General features: G+C 51.4%; 1 protein-coding gene across 2 annotated transcripts in view; it reads right to left on the bottom strand.

The window, feature by feature from the left end:
* The window catches only part of SYT3 (synaptotagmin 3), a 56,823-nt gene extending 37,332 nt beyond the window's left edge, over window positions 1-19,491 (bottom strand). Inside the window, exon 1 of one of the 2 annotated variants that reach the window (XM_079949694.1) lies at window positions 19,121-19,491. The gene's annotated coding sequence lies outside the window, so the exon portion shown is untranslated. Of the gene's footprint in view, window positions 1-11,867; window positions 12,065-19,120 lie in introns of those variants that run through there. The other variant, XM_079949696.1, reaches the window with a different exon arrangement.
* Window positions 19,492-20,324: the final 833 nt, after the last annotated feature.

Genomic DNA, 20,324 nt, shown 5'->3' with positions numbered 1-20,324 from the left:
CAAGACTATTGATCCAGGGGTTGTGGGTTCGAGCCCCCCACTGGGTGAAAGATTCCTGACCCTCGTGGCCCCCTCCAACTCTACAAATATATGGTTCTACCATCCACCTTTTACCCAGATCCCTTGGAAAAGCGAAGTGCGCACACATTTCCTCCCTTTCTGTCTCTCGAGGAGGCAGCATGTTTGTGTGTTACGGGTCTCATTTGTGGGATGGAGAAAGGAAACGATCAGAGGGGGAGGGACCTACAGCTCTCGCTCAAAAACTGGAGCAGATTCACGGGCCTAAAAAAACACCGGCGACATTTTAGAAGAATTAAGAGGTGGCAGTCACTGAAAGGCATTAATGCCCAGATTCTCTAAGCCAAGAGTGTGATCAGGGCTAAGTACACACAAGACTTGGGGCCCGTTTCCAAGATATAGGCTGTATACACACTGTAAGATGCATTCAAAGCCCATTATGTTCCTCAAAGAATTCTGGGCATTGTAGTTTGCCCCTCATGGAGTCACAATTCGCAGCAACTCTCAACAGATGACAGTGCCCATAATTCTTCGAGGGTAGAGAATGGGCATTGAATGTTCTTTAAAGGTGAGTGGGCAGCTATAGGGCTGTAACCAACGTCAGTCAAGCTCAGAGCAGGCCCACTGAAATTAATGGAAGCTGCTGACTTGGATTCTTTTGGGTTCCACACAGGTTTACTGTGAGTAGGACTTGGTTGGATACAATCCATCCATTTATACAGGTGCAGAGTTTCCGAGGGAGGGGGAAGACAACTTAGGTTCTCACTGTCAAAGATTACTCTATTACATCAGGCATCCCCAACCTTCGGCCCTCCAGATGTTTTGGACTACAGTTCCCATCATCCCTGACCACTGGTCCTGTTAGCTAGGGATTATGGGAGTTGTAGGCCAAAATATCTGGAGGGTCGCAGGTTGGGGAAGCCTGTATTACATTATTGAGTGCCGGCAGCATTTTCTGGGCTCACTATACGTTAAGTGGGACCTCTGCCCCACCTGCGATCTATTGGTAAGAGCTGCTGCTTACGTACATATTAGAATTAAAACTTTGAAGTCTCATCGAACCTCTAATGCAACTTCTCTCCCGCACCTACTCACAGGCACCCATTTCCCCTTTCCACCCTGTCCAGCGCTTGCAGGTAAAAGAAAAGGTAAAGGACTCCTGGACGGTTAAGTCCAGTCAAAGGCAACTATGGGGTTGCGGTGCTCACCTTGCTTTCAGGCCAAGGGAGCTGGCGTTTGACCACAGACAGCTTTCCGGCTCATGTGGCCAGCATAACTAAACCGCTTCTAGCGCAACGGAACACCGTGACGGAAACCAGAGTGCAAGGAAACGCCGTTTACCTTCCCACCACAGCGATACCTATTTATCTACTAGCACTTGCATGCTTTCGAACTGCTAGGTTGGCAGGAGCTGGGACAGAGCAGTGGAAGCTCACCCAGTCACGGGGATTTGAACCACTGACCTTCTGATCGGCAAGCCCAAGAGGCTCAGTGGTTTAGACCACAGTGCCACCCGCATCTTCCAGTGCTTGCAAGTCACCTGTCGCCCGTCAATACCATCCACACGGGATGCCCAGCAACCACAGATCAACATAATCGGAGCCACGGCCAAAAAGTCAATGAAGATGGTGGGTAGCCTGGAACCCTGAGCGGCAGGGCACTTTGCAGTGTGCTGGGCCGGCCCGTAAACAAAGCACAAAAATAAATAAATAAATAAATAAATAAATAAATAAATATTGGGGATGGGGAAGAGAGAGATGGGGCTAAACACACACACACACACAAGAGGTTGGCTCTCCCCTAGGCCACCCGCTATCAACACCCCTGGGTGTGATGTAGCGTATTCAGGCGAGGGAATCCGAGACGCCCTACAGGTGCGAGGAATGGGGTATATTAGGCACCTGCTGATAATCTGTGCCACTGCGCTCTTGAGTAAAAATGTGGGGGGGGGTCTCCCCCAAATATAAATTCCATCACAGAATTCCCTGCCTTTGCAGACTGAGGAACAGTGTGTGTTTGTGTGTGGCCTAATTAGAGACTGGAAGGTTGGAAAGCACAATGGTTTTTGTGTGCAAGAGAGAGAGAGAGAACACAAAGCAATTTTTCTCATTCTCCACCTTTGTCCCTTTTCTATAAAGGACTTTTCTATAGAGGGCTAACCATGGGAGAGTCCTTTTCTCCCGGAGAATAGTGAGTCATGAGGGTGGGGATATGATATCCAGGTCCTCAGCCTTCCCCCACCCCGCCAATACCGCTGCAGCTTCTTCCTCTGCATCTCTGCTGGAGTCGCCAGCGTCCGCTCCTGCCCAGAATAACAAGTACCAAGGGCTGGGTGATGATAGTACAGCATATCCCCCCTTGCCCCCCCTCCCCAGTCTTTACAGCTGTGATCTCAATCTTTCTCACTCACCTCTCATCCTCGGCCCTCAGCCTGCCTCGCCCACACACCCGGACCAAAATCACCCCCCCGTGCAACCCCATCTTTGGCAGCTCCTCTCCACCCCCAAAACAGCCGGTTCTTCTTTCCATACTGCTGCCACCATTTATAAACATTTCTTTTCAAAAAGGCAGGTAAACATGACAGCGTTTCGACCGGGTGGCGGGGGCTGAGGGGAGAAAGAAAGGCACATGTCTGGCAACAGCCTTGCCCTCGGCAGACCCCAAATTATTAGCAGGTTTCAGCCATTTCATTATCTCACCCCCTGTCCTCTCGGTTTTTCCAGGATCGTCACAAATCATTAATAATTATTTTTGGCATCCTTATCAGACAGACCTGGGGTCTCCCCCCATGCCCCTTCCTGCCTCCCTCGATTTATTTCTTGCTCTCCTGCCCAGCTAAGTAGCTTCCTCTGGGCCAAAGCTAATCTAATTATTATTGTTGTTGATAATATCTTCCTGTCTAGCCTCCCAGCCTTATCTACAGGATTTCTGCTGCTACACATGCACCTTTCGCACCTTCCCCGGTCGAACGGCTAATTGCCACACATCTTCACCATCTCCGCCCTCCCAGTTTTCCTCAGTTCTTCCTGCCACCCTGCAACACCCTGCTTTGCCACCCGAGCCTTCATTTATCAGCTCCAGAAGGAATCACTCAGCTACGGGGAGGAGGAGATGGGGAAGAACAGATCCCAAAGGCCTCTGGTGTGAAAGCACATCCGTGCGCCCAAATCTCTCCAAAGCGAACTGCCCCCAAATGTTGGGTTCTTCACAGGCCCCCTCACTTAGGAGACACCCTAAACCTTTCCCTTCGCCATGTGGAAGTGAGTGTCAGGGCGGGTGTCGGTGTAAGGTCAGCAGTAATGAACAAGGTGTTGGCGAAGTTAACTCTTTATTCAAAGAAACCAAAAGCAGCACAGGCCGAGTGAGTAGATCTTGACCCAATGTGGCAGTTGTGAGGACTGCCTTCCCACAGTTGCCCAAGTCTCCTTCTCTCCAAGCAACCTGAGGCTCCTTCATCTTGTCTCTCTTTGCTCCGCCCTCTTCCTCTTTGGGTTCTTGGAGACTGGGGAGCAGGGAGCTGAGTGCCACAGGAGGAGGAGACCCCTAACCTCTTCAGCAACCTGCCTCCACTCTGCCTCTTGACTCCTCTCCAGCCTCTGCTTCTGCCTCTGGTTCTGGACTGCTCTCTGACACAGCTTCTTCCTGCTCACTAAACCCTGTTACCTCTTCAGCTTCTGACACCTCCTCAGTGTTAGAAATTCAGGTATATAGGTTATGGTCGCCACAACGGAACCTCTAGGTGCCACATTTTTTTGTTTTTGCAATGAAACCTCTTATTCTTATTCTTTATTTCATTTCTCTCTCTCTCTCTCTCTATATGTATATATTAAAGAACAAATCTGAAAGCGATTTACAACACATTAAAACATCAAATAAAACAATCCAGAATACAGTGGTACCTTGGTTCCCGAACGGCTTGGCTGCCGAACAAATCGGCTCCCGTACACTGCAAACCCAGAAGTGAGTGTTCTGGTCTGCGAACGTTTTTTTGGAAGCCGGACATCTGACATGGCTTCTGATTGAGTGCAAGAAGCTCCTGTAGCTGTGCCTTGGTTTTCGAACCATTTCGGGAGTCGAACGGACTCCCAGAACGGATTAAGTTCGAGAACCAAGGTACCACTGTAAAACACAACTCAGGCTTCAAGGAAAATATTTCAAATCCTCTTCTAAGCAGAGGCTTTCCATAGTCACCAACCTGACTCCCAGAGACCTCCACGTGTCGCAATTGGACCCATGCCAGTCGCAAAACGCGCCTGGCTAATTTTGAACACTGCTCCTGCTCCCAGTCTCCTCCCTCTTCTCCCTCTGACCACTCATTGTCGTCCTACCACCAATCTCTTGGCTCTGAGCCTTCTTCCCCTGGGGGTTCCCTTGGGGGGTTCCCCAACTGACTCCTGCCCCCACCCCTCTGCATCCAGCCAGTCCATGACAGGGAGTAAGGACAGGCCCGAGAAGGTGTTCACACCATTGGACCGGCTGGCAGAGGCTGCTTACGTAGTCTACATTTAACACACACCACTCCCCCCCCCCAAAAAAAAATAAATCCCAGGGACTGTGGTTCTCTGAGGAGTAAAAGCAAAGCACACATTGTGTAGGCAGCCACAGTTCAAGGGCTGGGACGGTGACCCACTCCAGAAAATCCTCTCCCCTGGCGCTGCGGGTCAAAGTGTTAGCAGGAAGACCCCATCAATGCCAGGCGCCCAGATGGTCCCTGCCACATCACGTTAGGGAAACCTTTGCAAACAAGGCCGCAGCCAGCCCGAGCCTTCTGCCAGTCCGCTTGGGGATGAAGGCAGGGCAGAGGGAGCATGTGGAAAACATACGCAAAGCACCCAGCTCTCTGCAGCGCCAGCCCAGATGCGGCACAATCCGTGCCCGTGTGCGTGGCTCCGGGGTCCGCGCACATATTTGCTCAAGCACGTTTTTCTTTGAGAAGCTGGCCCACGCGCTCATGCCTCCGTTTAGCAAATCAAATGCCCGCCGTTCTCCCGAGTGATGAAAGGACTCCTTGGGGAACGATAGCAGAGCACCTTATCTGCACGCGCAAAGGTTTAAGTCCCTGGCATCGCCAGTTTAAAAGATCTGGCAGCAGGTAAGCGGGGAAAACCCCCTATCTGCTAGAGAGCTGGGAGAACGGCTGCCTGCCAGAGCTGACAATATTAGGCTTGATGGTCAAAGAGTCTGATTCAGTAGAAGCCAGCTTCCTTTTCTCCAAGCACAGCCACGCTGTTTTGCCCCGAATATGTCACACAACCTGGGAGAACACCAAAAGCGCACTGGTGCCGCCATGTCTCTGACGCAAAGCTGCTTAAAAGGAGCTAATTAATTCTGACATGCTTGTGGGAGCAGAAATGCTTAATTTTGCGAAAAGGGAAGTTCCAGCACTCATCTTACCTATGAACCCGTGTTCCCTTTCTCAGGAGCCGGGCCCTACAAGTCACGGCAGATGTCCACAGAAGGGCAGTATGGTGCAATGGTCAGACTTACATTGGGGGGCGGGGACTGAGTTCCGGTCCCTACTCAGCCACAACACTTACTGAATTACCTCGGCTCTCAGCCTCATCTACGTCACAGGGCTGTTGCGAGGATAAAAATGGAGGGAAAGTGGGGGAAAGAGAATTACATACTCCACCCCAAGGTTTTCAGGGGAAGGGCCGGGATAAAAATGTAACAAATAACAAAACTTCAACATGGGCTGGCTTGGAAAAGATGGCCGAATTCTGAGAGAAAGCGATTTTACAAACTGGGAGGATTGCGGGTGAACAGTGCCCCACCCCCTGCCGCCGGTGAGCCGTATACACTATTTAATTTTTGTGATGTGCTTAATTTTTAAAAAGGCAATGAGCAGTCAAAAAAGGAGGAGAATTTAGTGGCAAGGGTGCTCAAATACAGACTCCTCAAATAGAATTAAAAATATAAATGAAAAATATAGTGAAAAAGCAGTGGCAGGGAATGCATAACGAATGGCCCGGGACCTCTTTAGAACCATATTCTAACCACACTATCTGAGTCTGTACCAAACCTTACAATCACCTGCTGGATAGCTCAGTCGGTAGGGCAAGAGATTCTTAATCCCAGGGTTGTGGGTTTGAGCCCCACGTTGGGTGAAAGACGCCTGCATTGCAGGGGTTTGGACTAGATGACCCTTGTGTACCTTTCCAATTCTACAATTCTATGTCACTATCTGTAGTTAGGTGGCTGATGACCACAAGGAGGTTTCTCTAAGTCATGGCACTTCACTTTTGGAGTGATCACTTCGAAGAAGCCTGCCTGGCCCCTGCTCTTAGAGCTTTTCAATAATAATAATAATAATAATAATAATAATAATAATATCATCCAGACATTCCAGTGTGTTATACAGCTAGTTTTAAGCAGCGCTTTCTTTCTTTTAAAAAAAAATGTTATAGGGTTCTCTCATTTTCCTACTCATATTGAAATACTTCCCCTCAATGAGGCCAAACATAGATACACAAAATATTTAGGGGTATGCGTCCCCCCCAGAAAAAAGCACTGGTTTTAAGTGTTGCTTTATTGTCCAATCTGATTTAATTAAATTGATGCTGCCAGGGAGTTGTGGTTTGTTTGGTTTTTTTGCATTTCGGATTAATGAATTTTTATTATAACATTTTATTCTTTTAAACTGCAAGGTGTACCGGGAACCGAAGGTTGGCTCTGAGTAGGATACAAAACAGGGTAGTGCATTCCTTCATGGCAGACTATGGCTTCTAAAAATGAATCATGGTACAGTGGTACCTCGGGTTACAGACGCTTCAGGTTACATACGCTTCAGGTTACAGACTCCGCTAACCCAGAAATAGTACCTCGGGTTAAGAACTTTGCTTGAGGATGAGAACAGAAATCGTGTGGTGGCAGTGCAGCAGCAGCGGGAGGCCCCATTAGCTAAAGTGGTGCTTCAGGTTAAGAACAGTTTCAGGTTAAGAACAGACCTCTGGAACGAATTAAGTACTTAACCCGAGGTACCACTGTAAAGAACTGTGGCCCCACTTAGGAGGCCTGGAGGATTTTAGAAGCTCATAAGGATGGAGGAACAGCCCTGCAATGTCAGACCAATGGGGCACTGAACCCATCACCCGGCTTGGTTGGCTGCCCAGCTGACATTGGCCCTCGACAGAGTCTTTCATTGGTGGCTCCGTGATTGTGAGATACCCCACCCTATCCTACATACCCTCAAACATTTCCCTGATGAAAATAGAGATATCCTCCTCCAACATTTCTCCAAGGAAAAGAGGGACGTCCTAAGGGAAACCGGGACATTCCGGGATCAAATCAGAAACCGGGACAGCTTCTGCAAATCCAGGACTGTCCCTGGAAAATAGAGACACTTGGAGGGACTGTCCCTAGTGAGGTGCGTTTACTAGAAATGCTACAGGTTCCCCATTCGTCAATTAAAATAGAATTATATATCTCAATGTCGCGGGGAGGATTGTGATCTGCGGTCCTGTTCAGTGAGTGGTCGAGGGCGCACTAACTGCCAGGGGGCAGTTTCATGACCTCTGTGGCTCCCTTCTTATGGTTTTTGGTCTTTAGCCAGAATCTGGACTGGAGAGGACTCCTTCAAACAGAGGACTGTCTCTGTGAAATAGGGTACACGGCCACTCTAGTTCTTGGAATAGCCTGGAACCCTCTGCAGGTTGGCCAGTTGCATTACACATACAGTGGTATCTCAGGTTACAGGCGCTTCATGTTACAGACGCTTCAGGTTACAAACTCCACTAACCCAGAAATAGTACCTCGGGTTAAGAACTTTGCTTCAGGATGAGAACAGAAATTGTGCGGTGGCAGTGGGAGGCCCCATTAGCTAAAGTGGTACCTCAGTTTAAGAACAGTTTCAGGTTAGGAACAAACCTCCAGAACGAATTAAGTTCTTAACCCGAGGTACCACTGTATTTGCTTAAGTTAGCACACCTCAGCCTTTTGCAGTCTTCACTGTGCCACTGTTTATGGCCAGTTTTAGCCTGTGATGAGAATTGTGATCATCATCATCTTTTCTCAGCATAAGCCAGATATGGATCAAGCATGTCAGAGATAAAATATCTGAAAGGGACATTGATTTTTTTCACCTCTGTTTGTGTCTGGGCATTCCAAGCCTTCAGGAAACTTCCTAGTAAGGCAATATGTCTGATGCTTGTTTGTTTCACGTTTCCGCAGGAAGATAAATAGGAATGCCTCCTAACTTTCAAGAGTCATGAGGCACCTTAAGGCTCACACATTTAATAGCACAGTCCTACATATGTTTACTCAGAAGTAAGTCCTACTGTACTCAACGTGACCTGCTCCCAGGATCTGCCAATTTCAGTCCCCCCGGTTTCTCATTTTCCCAACCTTAAATTCAGTTCTTGAAATTGCAATTTCAAGAAAATTCATCAGCACTTTTGCAAATTTCTCCCAATAAACACATCTTTGTATGCAGTTTTGAGCAATGTACTCATTCTTGTAAGCAGTTTCTCATAATGCAATGCTTTTTGGTATGTTGTTTTTGGGACCATATTCATTTTAACGCACACTTTCCCCACCCCCTTATATACGCAACTTTGTAAGCACAGTTTGATCAAACAACTGCATCACAAAATTCGGAAGGTCGTTGTTACGGTCCTCATACAGTTTTTCAAAGTGCACATCTGACCGATTTGCCTTCAAGAGCAAACGGAACAGAATTTCTTCCCCCATCCACTACTCCTAGGTACAGGATTTCAGTCATACTATGGCACGAACTTTCGTAAACATGCAGCATCAGACCAGATGGTGCACTTAAGTAATTTTAGACTCGTGGCTTAATGGCCTCTAGGCAAGGGCGGGCCTCTTTTCACGTATTAGTTCACTCACTTTAAAATGTAGCAACCCAGCTGTCAGAGCTGCCTCTAGGTCCCAGCTCACAGAGGACCAACGCTAGGCTGTCGTAATGTACAAAAGTCTTTATTGAAGTTCAATTTCCATTTCAAAGCCGCAGCGCGCAGCCCTACATCTTAAACCCTAGATCGGCGAAGTCCCGTCTGAGTCTCCTCCCCTCTGACACCAGTTTAAGATCCTAGCCCTGCTCCACCTTTTCCGCTGCTCTCTCCTCTTCTGGGTCCTCCTGCCCGCTGGGGCATTGCCCTTTCTGGACTCTTCCGACGCTGAGTCGCTTAGCTCCTCCCCCTGCCTCCTGCGGGCTTTAGGACCCGGTTCCCAATCCTCATTCTCTGCTGTCCCGCGCTCCTGTACATTTGAACTTGCCTCTCGCGCCAACCCAGTGACCTTTCTCCTAACCGTTACACTACTTCGGTCACTGCTTCCCTCTTCTGGGATACTGGCCGGATCTGACCTCCCCTCCGTTGTCCGACTTTCTGATGGAGGCGTGGTCAGCCCTGCCTCATCTTCTCTCCCTGGTGGGGAATGCACTGGCCCCAATCCTTGGGACTCTTCCCCCCCACTCTGCTCTGGTGGGGAAGCTGGTCCTGATTTCCAACTACTGCTCTGGGAGTCCCTGCTGCCCCCTTGCTCCTGGGGCGTTCCCCTTGGGAACCCCCTACCCCTGGCCACTGGCGCCCCCTTCTGTGAATCTTCCGATTCGCTGGAGAGGCTCATGGAATCCCTCGGTCCACTGTCCTCTTCTCCTACGCTCCCCTCGGATTCTTCCCCTTCGCTCTCCATCTCCTCTCTTCCCTGTGCCTCTGCTCCTGAGCCCCTGACACCAGCCCTGCTGGGTTTGGGGTCCTCCTGCTCAGCCCTGATGACATCTCTGCATCTGATGAAACAGGCTCCTGTTTATGCCACATTAAAAGATGTTAAAGAACAACTCTTCCGAGTTCCTTTCTTTGGGGTGGTGGGAAGGCAACCGACTAATGCAGTTTGTCTTTCTGGAACGTACTTCTTTCAAGCAATTTAAGTATCGGCTCCAAGAGCGGACAGAACAATAGGGCCATTCGTGCTGGCAAATTTCCATATCCTTTCTATTTTTAATTGTGAGGTTTTGGCATATGGATCTCTTTTCGTTTTCTTTTATCATCGTCATCCTTTTGAAAGCCCTATAACAGGAAACATGTGTGTGTGTGTGTGTGTGTGTGTGTGTGAGAGAGAGAGAGAGAGTGTCCTTGTATTTCTTTGGTTCATTCGCACCCAACAAAGATCAGGAATATCCCCATTTCAGAGACAGGCAGGTTAAGGCTTCATCCAGCTCTTGTGTTCTTCCAAGGCATTGCAGTGCTCCATGTGGAATTTTACAAGAACTCACCTCCACTGCACAAACCTAAGTGCACATTAGGAGCATGTCAATGCAACCTCCCCTCTGCCTCTGAGTCTTCGTGTGCTTGCACAAATGTAGCCAATCAGCACCACCCACCCACAAGAAAGAGAGAGCTATCAGCAGGCTCAAGGTACACCTGGTGTCTGCAGAAGGGAACACACACAAACCTGGGTGGGGGGAATCCCAAACAGCCCAATGCTGAGAGAAAAGTGAAAAGGGAATCAAGGAGGAGGGAGGATGGAATGGAGCAGCTGGACAAGAAGGAAGAAAGAACCATAGACATAAAAAAAGGTGTAGAGAATCCTCTCATTGCCTTGGATAGGTAGCTTCCTGGTTCGCACGGGCGAACTGTTTTTAAACGTCTCCAGGGATGGAAGTGGAAGCTGCCCATAGAAAGCAATGGAGAAATCCAAGATTTTAATACACCTGGGATTAGGCACAAGAACGTCCCACCATACTTCTTCATCTAAAATTGATCTCTGCCCCCACTGTCAATATAAGAAACAAGTCCAATGAATACAGTGGTACCTTGGGTTACATACGCTTCAGGTTACAGACTCCACTAACCCAGAAATAGTACCTCGGGTTAAGAACTTTGCTTCAGGATGAGAACAGAAATCGTGCTCCAGTGGCGCGGCAGCAGCAGGAGGACCCATTAGCTAAAGTGGTGCTTCAGGTTAAGAACAGTTTCAGGTTAAGGACGGACCTCTGGAGTACTTAACCCAAGGTACCACTGTATTGAGCGTGTTCAGTGGGCACAGAATGCTGCCTGGTTGTGGGAAAGAGAGAGAAAGGGAAATGGGGCAGAGCTGGGAGAAATCGGCATGCCTGGGATCCTGAACAGAAGCACTCCAAATTGCAGCATTTTGTCACGGGACCCTTCCTGTCATTGCATGTACATGCGCCGCTGAATTGCACGCATCCACACGCAGACCCAGCAGCACACAGCCATCCATGCAGGTCGCAGTACCCTCCCTGTCACTGAAATATTTCCCACGCCTCACCTGAGAACCTGCAAGCTGGCTAGCTGGAGCAGACTGAGGTCTGTCTAGCTAAGCATTCAGTTTCCAACAGATGCCTCTGCAAGCACATAAGCGGAGCATGGCAGCAACAGCCATCCTCTACAGTTTGTCCCCAGCACTGGACACACCTCCACCAACCTGTTGCACATCATCCCTCGCTCATTACGCACATGCTCATTGGCTGGGCAAAAAAAGGATGCAGCAACAGTCTAATTCCACTCCACTTGGTCCACTGCCCAGCATCCAACTGGGACTTCCACCGATAACACCCAGCCCTTGAAACCTGCCTTGGCGTTAAGCACACGGGCAAAGCACCTGCTTCGAAGCACTTTGAACGCTGACGCCCACCTCACTTAGTGCTCACCACGTACAATACTGGCACACAGAACTCCACCAGGGTGACAACAATTAGCGCAGGGCCTGCTGCTTTCGAGATAAATTCACAATAGCCCGCCGCCGCCCCCCCGCTGAGCCAATACGGTGAAACTCAGGAAAGCATGTCACACAACCCTCCTGCAAATGTCGAACACCCACCCAGCATGGGCATGTTGCAAATGTGCAAGGACACACACACACACACACACCTGTGGCAGGCTTGGCAGGCGCTCACTTGCTGTCTTGCTGGCCGCCGGTTGGATGCCACGCAGAAGGAAGGAAGGAAGGAAGCCAGGAGAGATGTGTCCGTGCGTGAAAGCGTGTGTCCGAGCGCCGTGCGCACGCTCTCAGGGGGAGACACGGGGATTTCGGCTCCCCAGCTCCCACATCAGACCGCTTCAATCACTCGCCACTCCCCACCCCCGCATGCAATGAGTCACTGTGCTGTGTGTGAAGGAGATGAGGAGGAGGAACAAGAGAAACGGGGATTTTCGAGGGAACCTCCACAAAGGTGGTTTGGAGCAGTGTGCTAGTGCCACCGCCCCCACGTTAGTGCAGAAGTGCATAGGAAAGAGGAAGAAGATTCCTCCTCTACAGGGTCTCCAAGGCTGGGGGTGGAAGGGAACGGGAAGGAAGGCAGGGGTGGGAACCCAAACCGACATGAAGGCAGCTCTATACATTAAAAAAAAGAGAACACAGCACAGCAAGAAAGGGTTGGGGGAGACGGGAGGAAGGAGCCACGGCTAATGCTGCGATTTAGCACATCTCCAGCCCCAACTGTGTGCCAGAAACAGCACTTTTTTTTTTTAAGGCCCCGTCCCCGTCCAGGAGTCCTTGCAGTTTACACGACGCACACAACTGAACATGAAAGCTGTTTCCTTCGGCTCCACGCTGCTCCCTCCTTCGGCTGCGTGGAGAGAGCTTGTGGGGCACTGTTGTGTTGTACACAAAAAGGCCTTGACTAATTGGGGCTGCTGCAATTCCAGACAGGGCTCCCCTATGTGTCTGTGTCTGCTGGAGGAGGAGCAGAGAAAAAGCAGAGCATCTCTGGCAAGGTAGGAGAGAGAGAGAGAGAGAGAGAGAGAGAGAGAGAGAGAGAGAGAGAGAGAGAGACATGGCAGCAGTGCTAATGAGGCCCGGGCAGGTGAACAATAGCCGGCATAACCCAGGCAGTAATCTGCCACCATCTGCTCACATGGGAAGAGGGGAAGGCAGGCGGGCAAGACGTAAGGGTGTTTTGGATCAGACCAATGGCCCAGCATAGCCCAGCATCCTGTTTCTCACAGACACTGACCAGATGCCTGTTGGGAGCCTGCATGCAGGACCCAAGGGCAATGGTGCTCTCCCCTCCTGCGGTTTTGAGCAGCTGGAATTCAGGGCAGGGTTCGAAATTCGCCAGGCGCATTTTACACCTAGCGGGTAGCGTTGTGTGTTAAACCACAGGCCTAGGACTTGCGGATCAGAAGGTCGTGGTTCAAATCCCCATCACAGGGTGAGCTCCCGTTGCTCAGTCCCTGCTCCTGCCAACCTAGCAGTTCGAAAGCACCTCAAAGTGCAAGTAGATAAATAGGTACCGCTTCGGCGGGAAGGTAAACGGCGTTTCCGTGCGCTGCTCTGGTTCGCCAGAAGCGGCTTAGTCATGCTGGCCACATGACCCGGACGCTGTACGCCGGCTCCCTCAGCCAATAAAGCAAGATGAGCGCCGCAACCCCAGAGTCGGCCACGACTGGACCTAATGGTCAGGGGTCCCTTTACCTTTACCTTATTGGCCACTTAAGGACAAGTGAAGATGCCTAGGATGTCTCCACCATTTGGGGGATCCGGGGATCCTAACTGTTTTCACACACTAGTAACACATCCTTTGGAATTCTATCGGTTATATTTTATCTGCACAATCAGAATGAATTTCAGGAACCAAAAAGTAGTATTTTAAAAATACGACTTTCAAGCCATTCGGCGTCAAAATGGCAACTAGATATTCCGTTTTGGCGACTGTAACCCTGGTTTAAGGAGCCATTTGGCACCTAGCTTATATATCTGAGTTCCTAACACTGATTCAGAGGCATGTTGCCTCCCTCAGCGGAGGAAGCAGCAGTTAACACGAACAGCCACAAACAGCCTTGCCCACCACAAATAGCCCAGTCCTCTTTTCAAGCCATCATGGCGTCTTGTGGGAGAGCATTCCAGACATTTAACAAGGCGCAGTGCGAGGTAGTGCTTTCTTTCACCCAGCAGAGGCAAGAAAATGAAGGTGCGTGAACCCATCCCTCACTCCCGCCAAATCATAGGACTCCTCCCGACTTCGCAGAGAAGGCCCTACCATTTGCCATGTCTTCAAGCAGCCGGTTTTGAGCATCATGCAAGTAATCTGTTAATTAAAACTATTATCATTCTTGCTGCCAGGGAGGAATAGAGGTGCTTGTGAGATTTTCGGCCCCAGGTGCCAAAATAACTTGGCCAGCCGGGCACCATGACTTCTTTTTTTTTTTGGCAGCTGGGAGGATGCGGGGGATCGACTGCCACTTGCTGTTCTGCCTCAGGCAGCAACACGCCTTGGGCCCTGGCTCCTCAAGTTTACCTCAGCTTAACTGAGGGATAAGGGAAGCCTGTAGTCCTTCATATACTGGTGGACTACAACTCCCATCATCCCTGACCACTAGTCATGAGGGCTGGGGCCGCAGATCCTGCAACTCCGGCCTAGCCTCTCTCCCCAATCCAGCAGTTCTCACCTGCTATGATTCATGAGGATAAGCCCCACTGGAACACACCCCTTCCAGGCTTCTTGGGGTGATGGTGGAAACTGTTCCTGCACACCCTTTGCTCCACTTTGCTTGTGTTATAATCCAGGGCCTGCAGCTCTCATCAATCCTAGCCAGCATGGCCAATGGTCAGGACTGATGGGAGTTGTAGTCCCAGTAACAATCGGAGGGAAGCAGGCTTTCACAGCCTAGCATTATGGCTAGGAGCAGTGCTATTTTTCTAGGAAAAGAGGTGCCGTAACTCACCATGAAGGGGACGCGGGTGACGCTGTGGGTTAAACCACAGAGCCTAGGACTTGCCGATCAGAAGGTCAGCGGTTCGAATCCCCGCAACGGGGTGAGCTCCAGTTGCTCAGTCCCTGCTCCTGCCAACCTAGCAGTTCAAAAGCACCTCAAAGTGCAAGTAGATAAATAGGTACCACTCCGGCGGGAAGGTAAATGGCATTTCCGTGCGCTGCTCTGGTTCGCCAGAAGCGGCTTAGTCATGCTAGCCACATGACCCGGAAGCTGTACGCCGGCTCCCTCGGCCAATAAAGCGAGATGAGTGCCACAACCCCAGAGTCGGTCACGGCTGGACCTAATGGTCAGGGGTCCCTTTACCTTTAACTCACCATGAACACCTCGCTCATTTCTCTTCGAATGGCAATAGTGCCCACCTGAGAGGTGCCGGAACTGAGTCCAGCTGGAAAAAAGCCATGGCTGGGAAACATCTGGTTTCCAACACTGTGATATATCACCAGCTAAACATCGCAATATACCAATATTTCACGATATCTGAATTAAGGATGGAGCTACGCAGAGACATTGGCTGGCTTCACAGTTTTCCCCGCATCGTGATTTTTTGCATAGCACACATGCATACGCATCATGTTTTGTGATATATTGCCAGGTCAAAAATTACGAAACCGATAACACGATACGGACATCAAACCAGTTTGGGGCGATATATCACCCAGCCCTACCCAGAATCAGACCTAGAACCATACCCTGTGAACTCGAGAGTCACGACTTTCCCCTCTCATCCTCCTCTCAAGTAATGCTATCAGGGCAGGACCCTGGGGCAGAGGTCTGGGTCCCACCCAGCAGAAAGTGCAGGCCCCCATTCCCCATATGCAGCAATGCTGGCTTACCATATTTTGAAGATAAGTGCAGACATACACATAGGAACCCAGACCACTGGTCCCAATAGCTCAGTAATATCAGGGGCTCACAGGATTTCAGGCAGGAGTCACTTCCAGGCCTGCCCAAAGATGTCAGTGATTGGATGGATCAGAGACTTTTTGCACACAAAGCTGATGATCTACCTTTGAGATGCAGCCCTTCCTCATATTTGCACTGTTTACCTTGCAGTCAAAAGGTGGGGAGATTGCAATTTAAAAACAAGTAATACACATCGCTATCTAAACAGCCACCCACATCTTCATAACACCAAGGGGGCATAGGAAGAGCACAAGACTCTCAAGGTCGTGGGTTCGAGATCCTGCATCGGCGGGGGCTGGACTAGATGCCCCCTTGTGGTCCCTTCCAGCTCTACAATTCTATGATCAGGCACATCTAACTGAGCATCCTGCTCTCACAGAGCAGGACCTGAGAGCAACTGTACTTTCCCCTCCAACAGCGGAGAAACAGTGGTGGAGAGTCTAAAATGACCTAACCACCACGGGCTTCTTTCACCTGCTGGCTTGTTCATGCGTCGTCCAGTGAACCCAGGAATCCGGCCTCCCAGGAGTCCAGCTGCCCTCATTCGCTCTCGCCTGGTAGGCCCCAACCCTGCACATATATAAAGCGATGAGTCCCTCCCCTCCCCAAGTCTGTCTTTCCCAGAGCTTGCATCTCCGGGTAACATGACCCACCCCTGTTGCATCCACAGCCGTGTCGGGTCGATAGGACACCTTGTCGCTGCCAGGAAAAGGAATCCTAACACCGTCCTGCAAACTTTTCCCGCAACCTCCTTGACGGAAGTGATTGCCATTCGATTTGCCTATTGGTGGAGTGGGGGGGGGGATCCATATATCCCCTCCCTCCTGATTCTTAATACTGGTTTCCTTCTAATTTCATTAATGGGTGAGCGAGAGTGGGGAACGACTGCTGCGTTTCTCCAAAATGGGAACAGAATTCCTAGGAGGGGGAAAAAAGGAGTTGCAAATCAGAACACCTGAAATTCTTCCAGGAGGTTTTGGGATGGTGGGTGGGGAGCTGGGAGGCAGGATTTTTTAGCAGGCAGGGGTGGGGCCTAGTGGGGTGAGTGAGAGCTCTAATATTCACAAGCAGGGTAGAGAAGACCGCAAATCCCATCATCCCTGACCATTGGCAGTACTGCTTGTGGCTGATGGGAGTTGGGAGTCTCAGCAACACCTGAAGGCTAACAGGTCCAAAGCAAAGCATCTGAAATCAAGAAGCAAAGATGGAGCAAGGCAGGTGATTCTGTTGGGACTCCATTTCCCATCGTCCCCAGCCAGCAGGGCCAGTGGCCAGGGATGATGGGAGTAGGAGTCCCGCAATAGCTCAGTTGGTAGATCATGAGACTCTGACTCTCAGGTTCACGGGTTCCAAGCCCCGCATTGGGCAAAAGATTCCTGCATTGCAGGGAGTTAAATGACCCCCGTGGTTCCTCCAAAGTCTACAATTCTATGAGAATATCTGGAGGGCCACAGGCTCCCCCATAAGAGAAAACAGTTCATGCTTTCCTCAAACTAGCACACAATGCTATTCACACATGCATATATACATACAAAAGACACACACCAAGCAAATAGCATAATACTGTAGTTCACGAGACAAATATTGTGGATGCATTTATTTTTGTTTAATGCATGACAAATTCCCCACGTGGATACTGCTTTTCTGCGGGACCGGGGTGGGAAACCTGTGGCCCTCTGGAAGTTGGTGGACTACAACTCCCATCATCCCTGGCCGCACAGACTGGGGATGATGGGAGTTGGAGTCCAGCAACTTCTACCAGGACCTAGTTTTCCGCGGCCTGATACAGAAAGTTGCATTTACTCTGCATGAACACCTGTAACATGCATGATAGGCACACGAGTCTATTAGGCCCAATAGGCACAAGGCAAAACAGACATGCATGTCCATGCATGTTCTGTTTCCAACAGAATGCATGCAGGTAAAGTGTGAAATTTTTTGATTGATGACCCCCAACTACTCATGGCTTGAATAAAAGTATCCCCAATCTCCCAGGCACGTTTTCCTCATTCAGCTACACAGACACACACGCACGCACACGTTAACATCTCCCATCTCTAACGTGAGTTGCGAAGCTGCAGCGCAAACTCACAGTGTGTTACTAGAATCCTATTTATTGCACACAGAAAAACAGCTGCTCTATCGCACTCGCACCCTTGGTGCGTTCACAAACCAAGTGCGAGCTTTGGTGGTGTTACACACGGCCGGTCACGGGATGGCTGCTGACACACGTGTTTCACACAAAAGGCTGGGGGAGAGGGGAGGACGCTGCATGGGCACCAGTGCTTCAGGTACCCTTGTGCAAATCACACCCTCTGCCTCGTCTGGGCAGGCACATGCACACGCGTGCACACGCGTGTGAGCTCCCTCTGTTCTCGAGCTCTACGGAACGCCTCTGGCTATCACGCCTGTTCTCACTGCCCTCTTCTGCTCCAGGGGACGCGGCCTTCACTGACCTTCCTCCCTGCCTCGCACCCCTTCTCCTCCTCGCACCCAAGCCTCGCCTTGCCTCGCACCCACGCTGCCTCCCCCCTGCACACTCCCTGGCACACGAGCGTGCACACATACACAGGAGGCCAGCTCTGGCTGCCGAAATGCTCCCCTAATCACATTAGCAGCGTGTTGGCACAACAGCCGCCCCGGGGAGGCTGGCCCATTGTCTGTGCCCTGACGTGCCGAGCCCTGCCAACCGCCTCCTAATTACACCCTGTGCCAGGCAGGGGTGTGTGTGTCTGTGTGCATGCATGCGGGGGAGGCCCGTGCAAGCCTGATGGGTGCTGCCCCCATCACCCGCCCCCACCGCCAAGCACCAGCAGGGGCCCAGTATCCATACATTGCTGCCTGGCTGCATGCAGCTGCAGCGCATCCACGTCCCTCCTCCCTTCCCCCCCACGCAAAAAAAAGAAGCAAAGCGTTTTAACCTGGCCCTAAACCACTTGCACCCCTGTTCCACTGCACCCCAGACATTGCCCCCTTCTCTCTTCCCTCCTTCCATCCTCAGCTCTTAGGCTTCCCCACCGAGACCCTAACCCTTCTCATCTTACCCCCACCTGTGCCTCGCCCCCAAGCCTGCAGCCCGCCCCCCCCCGCCTTTCCAGATGCACCCCTCAATCAAATGCCCCCTGGCCCCACCCCCTCTCGCGTTCCAGCCGCCTGCATGCCTCCACAGCTCCCCCCCCCGCTGCCCCCCAAAGTGCACCCCTCTTTTCTCCCTACGGAGCACCCCTTTCTGCTCTCGCCCTACACCCGGCCCACCTGTACCGCACTTTCCTCCTCCTCTCTGCAGCGATGTCCGTGGGTCGGGGGGGGGGTCCCCTCGACCATACAACCTCCCTCTTCTCAGCGCACCCCTTATTCTCTTCTCCCAACACCACCTCCTCCTCCGATGGGGAAAGCAAAGCAACCAACCCCCGACCGCATCGCCCGGCCCTGCGCCCTGTCTCCGCGGTAGCGGCGGCGGCAGCAGCAGCAGCAGCGCCCGTCCGGAGTCGCCTTTCCCTTACCTGCAGGACAGAGGCGGCAGCGGAGTAGCCGCTGCTTGCTGCGCGAAGGGCGGGCGCCTTGTTGAGCTCCACGACCGCCGCCTCCCTCGCCCGGCAGCCCGGGAGCTGGCGCTGCCGGCCGAAGCGGCGGCGCTAGAGGGCGCGCGTCCTGGAAAGGGATGGGTGGATGGCTAGATGGAAGGAAGGAAGGAGGAGAGGAAAGAGGAGAGGTAGGGTGGTGGTGGGCGAAGAGAGCTGCTGCAGCAGGCAGCCCTCTTCCCCAAACCCGGGTGGGTCAAGGGGTGGCAGGAAGGAATAGGAGGGTTCCCCGCGTGGAAAGGCTGCAAGCGGAGGCTGGACGGCGGCGCTGGTGCCTTGCGCGTGTACACGGGCTGTGCATCGCCGGTGTGCATGGCCCGGCGTGCGCGCGCACGCCCAGCAAGGCTCTAGGAGCGGCGGTGCATTTTCTGGGTTCCGGGGCGGGAACTGGGGCAGCCCCCGGTTTGGCAAAGGCATCTTGGAAGCGCTGGGTGTGCAGATGGACGCAGGTGGTGGGTGCCCTTACGGGGAGGGTCGAGGAAGGGGAGTCCGGCATGGAAGAAGGTGCCCCGGAGATTGCCAACTTTGCAAGAGGTCCTTTGGGTCTGGGGAAAGAATTAGCAGGGCCGAGACAGCCTTTACACTGCTGCCTGGTTATTTTTATTTTTATTTGCTGTGAAGCGCGTAACAGGCCAAGCGGGTTGCTTCTCCGCTCCTTCCCCCAGTTTGCACCCCCGACGTGCGCATTTGGGGAGCGGACCTTTCTTCCCTCGCCCTCGCCTCCTGCTTTTAACAAGCGGTTTCATGTGCAGGAACTGAGCTTTGGGAGCCCTTCCTGCTATCGCTGATGGGGAGGAGATTCATGCGCTTAATTTCAGCATGATTCCTTAATTTCTGCATTGCTGGTGCCACAGGAGAGTTAAAGGGTAGGTAGGGGGTGACGACAACAATAACTCGCCCCATTCCTGCCCAGTGGCTGGACTTTTGTGGTTACTGGAAGGGAGGATTTATTAATTTCCATCATAGCTCATTATAACCGAATCATTTAATTGGAGGTTAAATCCAGGCTACTATAATCCTAATAATCCACGACTTCAGAGAAGAGATGTTAGGATTGGGGTTCTGAAGTGAGACCTACGGGTATAGGGCAGTACAGTGGTACCTCGGGTTAAGAACTTTATTCGTT

The sequence above is a fragment of the Podarcis cretensis genome (genome assembly GCF_951804945.1).
Source record: "Podarcis cretensis genome assembly, chromosome: 13".
Taxonomy (NCBI): domain Eukaryota; kingdom Metazoa; phylum Chordata; class Lepidosauria; order Squamata; family Lacertidae; genus Podarcis; species Podarcis cretensis.
The sequence above is the reverse complement of the archived record's forward strand: the minus strand, read 5'-3'. Positions and strand labels throughout refer to the sequence as shown.